Source organism: Eucalyptus grandis, chromosome 10 (assembly GCF_016545825.1).
Source record: "Eucalyptus grandis isolate ANBG69807.140 chromosome 10, ASM1654582v1, whole genome shotgun sequence".
Classification (NCBI taxonomy): Eukaryota; Viridiplantae; Streptophyta; class Magnoliopsida; order Myrtales; family Myrtaceae; genus Eucalyptus; species Eucalyptus grandis.
Genome location: NC_052621.1, coordinates 18,013,959 through 18,024,205, shown reverse-complemented (window position 1 = coordinate 18,024,205; position 10,247 = coordinate 18,013,959). Strand labels below are relative to the sequence as shown.

The 10,247-nt window shown below is 41.8% G+C and overlaps 1 pseudogene; it reads right to left on the bottom strand.

The window, feature by feature from the left end:
- Nucleotides 1-5,528: 5,528 nt before the first annotated feature.
- LOC104423672 lies at nt 5,529-8,186 on the bottom strand (annotated as a pseudogene).
- Nucleotides 8,187-10,247: the final 2,061 nt, after the last annotated feature.

Genomic DNA, 10,247 nt, shown 5'->3' with positions numbered 1-10,247 from the left:
TGAACGGTTTGCACTTGCAACGATAGAGGAACGAGTTTCATCGATTGGAAAGTAGGTCGAACCATCCTCGGTGTCCCTGATCCAAGTCTGCTTGGACAAAGAGGAGTTGCCGAGGGAGTAGAGGTGTTAAATGGGTTGCATAACCCATTTATAGACCAATTTATGATTAAATGGGTCATTAATGGGTCAAGCTTTCTTTCATAAAGCATTCATAATGAGTTTTAATGGGTCAATACTAAGATATATAGGTTTTAAATGGGTTTGAGAGTTGACCCATTTATGACCCATTTATCAACCCATTAAAAATGAACCTATTTATTTTCACTTAAAATCCCACCATCTCTCTCCTCTCTTTAGCTTTACAATTTTTTTTTTTTTATAAAAACCGAAATTATAATTATTTTTATTTTTTTATTTCTTATTTTTTTTTCTTCTTATTTTTTTCTTTCTTCTTCCTCCGGTCGCCGGCACGGCGATGGCGCGACCGCCAGCGAGCCTCGCCTTGCCGGGCGGCGAGCGGCGTCGGGCGAGCTCGAGCTTGCCGGATACGGCGGCGGAGGCCTCGCCGACGCCCGGCGAGGCTCGAGCCTCGCCGTCTGGGCGAGACTCGAACTCGCCGGCGTCGGGCGAGGCTCGAGCCTCGCCGATCTGGCGAGACTCGAACTCGCCGGCGTCGGGCGAGGGCGAGCTCGAGCTCGCCGACGCCGGCGAGCCTCGAGCTCGCCCGGATCTGGCGAGGCGGAGGCCTCACCGACGTCCGGCGAGGCTCGAGCTTCGCGGATCCGGCGAGGGGCGAGCTCGAGCTCGCCGGATCGGGAGCCTCGCCGATCCGGCGAGACTCCGGCTCACCGGCGTCGGGCGAGCTCGAGCTCGCCGAATGGCGAGACTCAAGCTCGGGCGTCGCGAGCCGGGCGAGCTTGAGGCTCGCTTTGTGGCCGGCCGCCATTGTCGTCGTGGCGGCGGGTGACCGAAGAAGAAGAAGAAAAAGAAAAAGAAAAAGAAAAAGAAAATTAAATATTATATTCTTAAAAATAAAAATAATTAAAAAATAATTTTTAAAAAATAAAAAAATTAAAAATTAATTTTTTAAAAAAATAATTAAAATTCGATTTTTAAAATAATTATTTTAAAAATTATAAAAATTATCCATTAAATTTGTGTTGTATAAAACCATTTTAGCAATATCATTTTAAAAATATATATATAAACTTTTTTAGGTTTCGTTAAATGGGTCGGGTATGGGTCGGTTACGGATCGGGTCGGGTATGGGTTAAAAATTTTGCACTGTAATAAATGGGTCATAAACGGGTTAAATGGGTCGATTTGGGTCGGACCATTTATGACCCGACCCAAACCCGACCCGACCCACCCGTTTAACGGGTCTACGAGGGAGCTGCAGTTGACGGCGATATCATTAACCGGCAAGTATGCGCCAACATTGTCACCGGTGACTGAGACCATGAGTGCTTCGAGCAGGACGGAGATGAAGAGGAATAATAAGAGAAGTGGTGGTTTCATGTTCTTCATCTTACCGTTTAATGTCTGAGACGATCGCAATTGAATCCATGAATAGAAGTTCACATGGATAGTAGACTCTCAAAGATGAACCTGTTTTAATCATTGGGATTTAGGAAAGGGCTAAGAAAAAGCGAGGGAAGGAAAGATTAGATAAGATGGGCAAAATTATCGATTTAGTTCTAAATCAATGAATTCCAATATAATCTTAAACTTTTTCAATTCAATTTATTTTTTTAATACTCCAACATATTCTTTTCGGCTAATTTTATCTGAAAATGTTGACATACCAATCTAGTCATCTCTAACCATCTTAAGTAACATGACTGGCCATATGACTTGACAAACTGAATTGAAATAACATGATTTTAAATATTTTTGTGAATTTTCTGATTTGTTCTTTTCTTTCTTCTTTGCACTTTTGCTCATCCTGAACCTCTCAGGAAACATGGTAAATCGTTGCAAGAAAGCTGATTTTTCTAAAGTCAAGCTGAAGTACTACTGTTAATGCCGAATGTCTTTGGGAAACATGGTAAATCATCGTAAGAAAGCTGATTTTCTTGAGTTAAAGCGGAGCTGGTAGCGTGGCTCCCGGTTGCTCCTCCATGGATTGCGGAAAAGCATCCTAGTTCGGTAGATCCATTGGCAGTGCTAACAAGCGCGTCTCAATAATCAACTCGATAATGCTGAAATTTCGGGTAAAATAGTGCCGAAGCTGGCCACAAGCGAACCAGTCTCATAAATTCCCAGTGATCCCGGCCAAGCCCATTTTGCTACAGCCGGCGCCAATCTGCATTGAGGCGCAAGAAACCAAGGCAAATCGTGAAGATTCATCATAATCGAACGAATTGCCACTCGATTTCGCCACAATTTGGCATATTGAGGGAGTTGCTCTTTGTTATATTTATCTTACAAAATTTATTAATTAAAATTATAAGTGCCACATGTTTTTATAAGAACTCTTGCATGGCCTTTTTTTTTTTTTGATGACCCGAAAACTGTCGTACATCCGGCAATCGGCGACGTAAGCCCGGGCGACGCTAGCACAAGGACCCACCTCCCATGGTGTCGTACTTGTCACGCAAATGCAACCGTGGTGACTCGAACCTCCCCCAACCGAAAGAGGGGGAATGCCCGAACCAATGCGCCCATAGCGGGGTGGGTAACTCTTACATGGCCATTTGTTTCTTCAAAAACAATATTTTTTTAACACTAATTTTGACACCTAGAATAAGTGATGCTTACTTCAAATTGACTCACTTCTTCTTACATTTCCCTAGGCCACGTGCAAGAACTCCGTCTTGCATTTATGCCACATCAAGTTGGTGATTAGCATGCATAGTTACACCTAACAATGAAAAACATCAAATTATCTTAGTTTATTTTGATAAAGCTCCTTTTATCTTGCCGTAGAGCCCCCTTTTACTTCTCTAAAATCCAAACAGAAACTTGCATGTGCTAGATATCACTTTTCAATCCAAGAATATAGAGAAAAAACTTCATATTTACGAGCTACTAAGGTGGTGAAGGCAATTGATGGCTTGTGGTTTGCGTTCGCTAGATATAAGTAAAGTTTCTAGATATTAAGTTGGCCAAATGTCCTTAAAACATAACTTGGTTAGTTGATTGAAATGGTGAAACTTTGATGTGTATGGATGGGTATGGCAGTTGTTAAATAACATCGGTGACATCTTACATGTTCATTTTATTTCTTTCTACTTCGTTCTAAGAAGTCGGAATTTGGCTGTTTTGCCACATTTATCTTTATGACTCATTGCATGTTCGTTCTATCTCTTTCTGCTTCATTTTAGATAATTAGAATCCAATCGTTCTACCATATTCCTCTTGATGACTCATTGCAAGTTCGTTTTGCTTCTTCCTGCTTCATTCTAGGTAGTCAAAATTTCGTTGTTCTACCATATTTATCTTGATGACCCATTGCATGTTCATTTTGCTTCTTTCTACTTCATTCTAGGTAGTCAGAATTTGGTCATTCTGCTATATTTATCTTGATGACCCATTGCACGTTCATTCTTCTTCGTTTTGTTTCATTTTGCATAGTCAGAAGCGGTTCGTTTTATCATATTTGTCTTGATGATCTATTGTTTATTCACTCTACTTTGTTCTACTAGAATTTTACTAGTCAAAATCTATTCATTTTACTTGTTCTGCTAGAATGTTTTATGACAGAATCTGTCCATTTATGAATCTACTAATTTGGTTGAATCTATTCATTTGTGAATTTGTTCACTTGTTGAATCTACCAACTTGTAAATCTGTTTTTTCATAAATCTGTTTATTGGTTCAAACAGACTTTACTGAGTATAAATCTATTCTTTGTTGAATCTGCTAGCTTGTGAATATGATTGTTGATAAATTTATTTATTGGTTTAGATAGACTTTACTGAGCATGAATCTATTTTTTGTTGAATCTACCAACTTGTGAATTTGTTTATTAATAAATCTATCTACCGGTTCATATAGACTTTACTAAATATAAATCTATTCCTTGTTGAATCTGTTTATTTGTTGATTCTATCCATTGTTGAGTCTGTTAATTTGTAAATCTATTTAATATTGGATATGTTCTTTTGTTCTAGAAGCTTCTATTAAGCTAGAATTTGCCATTTTGATTGTTCAGACTTTACAACTAGAATGTACTTGTTGTTCTAACTTCGAATGTACCCATTTACATGTTCAAACTTTACGTCTAGAATATATTTATTCGTTCGGATCCTGCTCAATGTCTAGACTCAGAATGTACTCATTTGGATCTCTAGACTTTAACGACTAGAGTATGACTATATGTTATTTCATATACAATTATTTGGCCAATGTATTAAATTGAGTTGAGATATGTGTGATATGCTTGTAAGTATACATATATTATGACTTTAAATGATATTAATGTGATTCTGTCACTTATATAGTGGTGCGTGACGATGCCCCATGGTAGTAGTTTATGGGATGTCCCAATGGTTGGAATGTCCCAATGGTTGGGATGCTTCGGAGAATGTTTCGGGATGTCTCGAGAGTCGAGACGCCCCTATGGTGGTAATACATTGTGGTAGAAGTTTTCAGGATGCCTCGAAATTGAGATGCCCCAGTGACTGGAATGCTCAGGAAAGTTTGAGAGGAAATATTAATAAATAAAATGCATTGTTATGTGTAGAACCAAACATTATTTATATTGTTTGTTTGTTTGTATGAAACATGGTATGCATATGCATGAGTCTGGATGGACGTATTGTTGATTAATAATTTCTATGATAAATGAAAATGGGAAATGTAGAGTATGCTTACCTTTTTATCACACTTATCGGATGATTATGCATTCACTTTGTGTATACCAGATGAAGTAGTAAGAGATTTCTTTTAACTTAAAACTAGAAATTTCATTCATTGAGTTTTGGCTCATTCATTTTATTTTTCAAACATGTAGAATGGACACCCTTCAACCTTTATGCTATAGTCTCTATGAGTTATGAAGGTCTTTATGAAATGTGCTTAAACCAGAATCTAGAATAATATATATCAAGTATAGTTGTATTGTGTGGGTTGATGTAGGAGGTTTCACAAAGTAGGTTCTTTTTCAGTTCGTTTCCTAATACCAGGACCTTGAAGGTGAGTTAATCAATCTGTTGAGAGGCTTTGATCTTGATGATGGAAACGCAGCAAACAGAGAAGTTATCAACTCGTGATTTTAGTCTGGACATTTATATAAATAGACTTTTAGAAGTATAATATAATACAAAGATAAGTATTTTCACCTCCACCTAGACTTTTGTTTTTTGCTTGTAAAGTAATAAAATTGTGAACTCAAATGTGATATAAATAAAAGAGGTATAAGTATGTTGATTATACTTGTTGATTATACTTGTAAGACCTTTAATTGTTAAAAGGAATACTAGTAAATGTTTGATTACGCTTCCGCATGTTAAAAGAAAATAATAATATAAAAAACACATACCGGGTGACTTTTGACCATTACACTTGAGTAACTAATATTTTTCTCATGGCAACCTCTCTGCGACGTAACTACTCTCATCACAAACGTCATTGCTTCTGGCTCTGGTCGACGTCGCAGCTTCCCCACTGCTCTTCCGACCACCACTATCGCTATCACTAGTGTTGATCTCCTCATCGCTGCCGTTGCCTCTGATCGAAGCCGCGTCATGGTCGTCGTCATCACTATCATGCGCTGACATACCCACATGATCCGTCACCTCCAGCTCTTTGCTCAGCTGTAGCTGCAGTGCGAAATTGAGGCCCTACACAACGTCGTTCATGGATGGCCGTTTGGTCCCCTCGTCCCGCAAGCAGCTCATAGCGATCTCGCAGAACTTGTTGAGGCACTCGAGGGCGATAGCCCCCTTCAGGTGCGGGTCCACCATTTCCTCGACGGACCCGCTCTTACAACAACTCTGGGCCCACTCAGCCAGGCTAATCTGCTCCATCGGGGCCATCCGGCTCACGGCAGGCCTTGCACACAGCACCTCGAACAGCACCACGCCGAAGGAATAGACGTCGGACTTATCAGTCAGCCGCTGGCGCCTGTAGTACTCCGGGTCCAGGTACCCGAAGGTGCTCTTCACGGCCGTGCTGACGTGCGTCTTAGACTCGCTCGTGGGTCCGACCTTCGAGAGCCCAAAGTCGGACACCTTGGCAACCCACTTCTCGTTGAGCAGGATGTTGGTCATCTTCACGTCGCGATGTATGATGGTGTGCTTGGCACCGCTGTGGAGGTCCACGCGGCGCCTATGCAGATCTCGAGCCGCTGCTTCCAGGGGAGTGGGGGATTATCGGTGTTGTAGAGATGGTCGCTGAGGGTCCCGCGTGCCATGTAGTCATACACGAGGATCATCTCCCCCGCGTCCTTGCAGAACCCAATCAGGGAGACCAGGTGGAGGTGCCGAAGCTGCGAGAGCATCTCAATCTCGGTCCTGAACTCATGAAGGCCCTGCTGCGATCCCTGGTTCAGCCGCTTGATCGCCACTGGGTTGGCCTCGCCATCGAATAGCCCTGTACACGTTGCCGAACCCGCCCACGCCAATAATAAACCCCTTGTCAAAGTTGTTCGTGGCCGCTCTGATCTCCTTTAGTGAGAAGTGGCGACACAGATCCGATGGCAGCAACGCCCCCTGGGTCTTCGTTGACTTGGTCGTCGCGTAAGACAATGGGCCCCACCGTGAGGTGCCGTCTCTCGAGGTCGAATCCTTCGTTCTGTTTCGTCGCCGGTAAAGGAAGAAAGCCAGGAGAGAGTATGGTGAAGCCCGAAGTTCCACCAGCAACGATGGCAATTTTTACTGCTTTGCTGGGGCTCGACGGTGCCTTGCTTGCCGGTGGAGGTCCTGGCAGTTTATTCGGGACCGGATCCGGGTTCAGCCCTGCGAGATTCCCGTCAGAATTGTTGATCTTGAATATCTCGAGGCCATTCAAGATGGCATCAGAGTAAAGAGTAGAACCATCTGGAAGCGCGCCCAACGCGACGGAAAGGTTGGTTCTTTTCTTTTGGCTGTCATACAAGGCTTCTGCAAAATCCCTATAGACGGGCACGCCCTTCCCGCTCCAACTGATGACATCCGCACGATCCTCAACCAATTGTAATTCTATAAAAATCTCGAAAACCCTATCTAAGGGCTCATTTATCTCTTTCTAGAATTCGCAAAAGTGTAACCGGACCAAGTAGTAGAAGTCCGTGTCCACCTCGACAGACCACGTGAACTTGTAGCTCAGATTGATTCTTTTGTCCATTCCCATGGTCCTTGCAGTAGTGTATAGGGATCTGGAGCCGTGTAGTTTGGCACTTGCTCACCGTAATTGAGTTGGAAAATTGTGTTAACTGGCAAAACTCCGATGTCCGAGGAAGTCACGTACTCGTCATCTGCTTCCCAGGTCCTGTACATTCCCGTGTCACGAGCTGGACCAACAAACTGTCCTCCCACGTTCAAGCCCTTCACCGCTTCGAGAGCTTTAGTGGTATCCAAGGTGTATGGCGCCAGCTGACCTGCCAACTTGATTCCCTCGGTTGAGTCGACGACGGTGTTGTAGTAGAGACTTTCGGGCATGGAAACGACTTCGATTCCATTCACGAAAGCATACGCGTCTGAATTACCAGGAGTGGGAGTGAACGTTATGTTCAATATCTGGTCCTCTCCGACACTTAAGCAGAACTCTTTAGAGAAGAAGCTCGTAGAGCGGGTGTAATCAGCAAAGAGGGAAGCGCTGAAGTTGCGGAGCAGGGTGTAGCCAGCGGCCTCGACTGAGAAGAAGGAATCAACACGGCGGAAGTTGGGGTAATCCGAAGGGAAGAAGTGTAGGCGAACGAATTTGGGCCCTGCGGTGACGTCGAAGGTGTAGGCGAACTCGGAGCGGGAGAGGCGAGCCGTGAGGTATGGGACGGCGCCAGGGATGCTGGGAGATGAACTACTTGCCTCTGATGTAGTAGAGGAGTGAGTTTTCTCAATTGGAAAGTAGTCCGAACGGTCAGCGGCGTCTCCAATCCAATTCCGGTTCTCCACAGGGGAGCTGGTGTTGGAGCCGCAGTCGACGGCGATATCATCGGTCGGATGGTAAGCGCCAACGTTGTCGCCAGTGACTGAGACCGGGAGTGCTTCGAGCGAGACGGAGATGAAGATGAATAATAGAAGTGGCGGCTTCATGTTCGTCATCTCGCTGCTCGACAACAGAGGGTCGCAGACGAATCGATGAAAAGCACAAGGAGAGCGGGGTCTCGCTCATCACAAGAAAATCAGCGGACCGGGACTTGTGCCCTTCCGGTTCGCTTTTCGGGAAGGTTCAATTGCCTTAGGAAGGTCAGGTCATGTCAGCATTACGACTGCCGCGTCCCATGCACTAATGCTCTCCCTCGAGGGACCACCACCAAACCGTGTTTTCCATATCGCGTCCTTCCTTTTTCAACTTTTGTCCTTTCAAAGAGGAAAATTATTTATGTAACAGAAATATAATCAAGCGTGTTATTATTTTTTTTATGCTCGGTTGTACCAGTGAAGTCTCGCCACAAGTCATTATTTAGACGTAAACCCTCGGGCGACTGGCTCAGTAAATCGCCCTTGAGACCCCAACTTAAGTTGCGAGCATCCAAAGATTCGAACTCATTTTCTTAGTATGAAGCTCAACCATCAAGCGTGTTATTGATATATCGTATACCAAATAAATCTATTGATGCTTAGAGACTTCTAAGATTTAATCTTATAGTGTACCCCATAAATGTCAGCCATTAGATTAAGATGGAAGGATCCCAACTGTTGAAAGTTAGATGTCCGATACTTAAAAATGCACGTCTAATACAAGAAAATGCACGTTTGATGTACTAAAATGAAATTTACGATGCTTTAAGCACTAGCAAATGAGTGCCAGACTCGTAGGATAATTACGTCATGGCACAGTAAAAATCAAATCTAATAAAGTTTATGAGGTTATATTGTTAGTTACATTGATTATTGCAAACCTTTATAAGCCATCGTAATTTGAAAGGATTTAAAATTCACAATGTTAAGTTTTTGGTTATAAATTTAATGGAATGTTGAAATTTTTTAAAATCATTGTAATTAAAAAGTTTAAAATTTGCAACATTTTGTTAATGGTTACTTTTCAAAGCGTTGTAGTTGAAGAAAAAAAATACAAGATCATGGCATTTTATCCTTATTTGGGGCAAACAAACATAACCCTTTGTAAATAAATTCTCAATTTATGACAATTTCATCATGACGTCGTTACTCTCTGTAAATAAATTCTCAATTTATGACAATTTCGTCTTTTCCATGACAAACGGTCATAAAAGTGGGTAAATTTAAGATGTTTTGCACTTAGTGACGTCGCAAAATCGTAACACTTTGGAAATAACTTCGATTCCATTCACAAAAGCACACGCGTCTAGGTTACCATGATTCTAGCTTGCGTGTCACAATTTTTTCGCATCACAGCTCTCTTCATTGAACCATGATTCTAGCAAATCTTCTATCTAACGAAAGAGCTTTCGAGATAATTAGATTCCCTAAGTTTTGCCAACTCTAAAAATAGCTTAAGATGGGCCATAATCATTGGTAAACTAGGAAATTTACTAATGTTACGGCATGCACGCATAATTTCAAAAATTCATTTCGGGTAAATTATAAGCTTGAATTTTTTTTTTTTTTTTTTTTTTTTTTAGTTAAGGTAAGAAATATATTGATTTTGCAAAGAAAAACAAGTAAACGGGCCACGAGGCATCAAGAAATAAGCACTCTACAAGACAGTCCAAGAAGAGTGAAGGGGTGCCAAGGGACCAAAGGGAACAAAACAACCAACAAGCCGAGAGGCCGAACAACAAAGGGAAGAACTAAGACCTACAACCCTCTATTACTATAAGCTTGAATTTAGTTATGTAAAATCCTATAGTTTTACAATACCCTAAACTATTAATGCCCCATAATTTCTCAGTTTAACAACTCATAGAATTAACCTACTGGCATAAAATTCACAAGGATCCAAAATTAGGACTCTATTTCAAAAATTTCTCTAATTTGATTAATTCGGCGTTGCGAGATAAAGTTAATATAACTTGACTAGGTGCCATGGCTTGTACTCTTCTACCTTTTCCTTTCCCTTCATTCTTTTTCGCCTTTGTTTTTCTCCTTTCCTCTTTTTTTCTTTATTTGCCTCTTTTGAACGTGTACTCCTTTTCTTGAGTCCACTTTTTTATTTTTTTTCTTTACTAGTCAATATTAACT